Source organism: Cynoglossus semilaevis, chromosome 2 (assembly GCF_000523025.1).
Source record: "Cynoglossus semilaevis isolate Cse_v1.0 chromosome 2, Cse_v1.0, whole genome shotgun sequence".
In the NCBI taxonomy this organism is placed as follows: Eukaryota; Metazoa; Chordata; class Actinopteri; order Pleuronectiformes; family Cynoglossidae; genus Cynoglossus; species Cynoglossus semilaevis.
Genome location: NC_024308.1, coordinates 19,109,881 through 19,111,759, shown reverse-complemented (window position 1 = coordinate 19,111,759; position 1,879 = coordinate 19,109,881). Strand labels below are relative to the sequence as shown.

General features: G+C 35.5%; 1 long non-coding RNA gene across 1 annotated transcript; it reads left to right on the top strand.

Annotated features, from left to right (window-relative positions):
• Positions 1–779: 779 nt before the first annotated feature.
• LOC103376805 (uncharacterized) lies at positions 780–1,755 on the top strand. Its single transcript, XR_521346.3, has 3 exons — positions 780–867; positions 954–1,101; positions 1,664–1,755. It is a non-coding gene; the product is annotated as an uncharacterized LOC103376805 (long non-coding RNA).
• The last annotated feature ends 124 nt before the right edge of the window (positions 1,756–1,879 follow it).

The window sequence follows — 1,879 nt, the reverse complement described above, 5'->3', positions numbered from 1 at the left end:
TAGATGGATGGTGGGGGAGGGGGGGGGGGGGTGTTTGCTTGTGCAATGTTGGCTGAAAACTCAAATGATAAATAAGGTTCTGTGTCTGACTTATTCAAACACGAGATAAACAAAACAACTGTTCCCAGGCCTCAGGTTGTTTCCTAGATAAAGTAAATAAATGCAATTAAATCATAAACTAAATAGAATGAAATTGATACAAAATACGAAATTCCTACTTGATCTCACTTAACTCAACAATTTCATCAACTGTGGAGAAGGATGAACCATCCATCTCCGACACTGCTGGGCTGCTGTTAGACCCAGCATTAGTTGCGCCGTTAATTTCTCGTCTGCTGCTCAGTTTACATTTTTGGGCTGCATTCTTTATATTCTTCCGGCTATAAATGCTATGGGGTATATTTTCGAGATATGTTTCAGAGCACCAACCAAACTAAACTACTAAAAAGGTTCCTTCCTCTGTAACGTAAAACATTAGCATGTCCGGGACTGTAGCATGAAAAAATGAAAGTTGCATGAAGAAAAAAAAAAAAAAACTTTAAATATAAGGTGTACCTGTAGCTTGTCTTATTTCTATTTTTAGCCTCACGTGACTATTTTATGGACAGTAGGTCTCACAGATTTTGCTCTGCTAAAAGAAATGTCCTTGCTTCTTCAGGAAATCTGCAAGTCGTTGAGTTTTGAGAAACATGTATGTGTGTGTGTTTATATATGTATATAATGATACGTGACCATATTTTATCCAGTAGGTTAAATGTATAAGACTGTATTGTATGAGTTTTTTTTATATTATTTGCATGTGTTTCAGTGTCAAAAACAAAGGTACAGAGAAGTAAAGAGTCATGCCAAAAGATGAAAACGGACCAGGTAAATTATTATGACTTAAAGATTATTCGCCAATATTTGCCAACGAATCCTAAATAGAAGGTTAAAAACACATTTTCTTATTAAAGGGTGTGCACGGTGCTTGTACTAAGCAGTCAACAGTGACAAAGGGTTTGACCAAAATCTCTACCAAGACACATCCACCAGCTCCTGACGGTTATGGGAAACACCATATCGTAAAGCAGACCTGTAAAGAGCCAACTAATGTACCTCCAGGTAACCTTCAAGTTTCTGGGACTGTCCCTGTCTTTTTTTTTTTTTTAACTGATTTAAATGACTGGATCTAACAACTTTTCGTTACATTAAGTAGAATTGATTTATTTTACATTAAATGAACCATTTTGGATCTTCTATTTACAATCTAAATCAATTCAAATTTTTTTAAATTAAATTTTTTTAAAAATAAAATCTAAATTAATCTAAATCTATTTAATGGAACTCGCGTTGAAACAACAGAAGAGCAGACAATTTGATTTATGTAAAATTGTCTATGTGAAAGTGACAGGCAGAACAATTACACATTCTTCCAGTAGGTGGCAGCAGATGGCTATAAAATTTCAACGCAATTGAGTCAAATCTTCATGTGTTGTTCAGTCTCACAAGTCTAGTCTTACACTGAGTGAAGGTAAATATCCCCAAACGAAGGTGCTGTGATCACTATGCTTCTCTGTTTTGTTTTTTTTTTTTCCTTGAAGTTTCTGTGATACGAAATGTACCTTTTACAATCTGGGTCAAGTCATATTATACACAGTTATTTGAATCTATTCTCCTTTAACAGATGTGTCCACACTTTTGTCCCCCATGGTTTCTCCAGACGACCTGCTTGACTGGGCTTGTTCTAGATTTGAGGTAAAATGTTTTTGGCATGATTTGTCGCCCCCGCAACTTTTACTATCTGTGAAAATCTTATTTGGGGATGGCTGATGACTTGACAGCTTTACCGCAAAACAAAAACAAACAAAAAAAGTGTTTTCTACTTCTGTCTTTAACGATG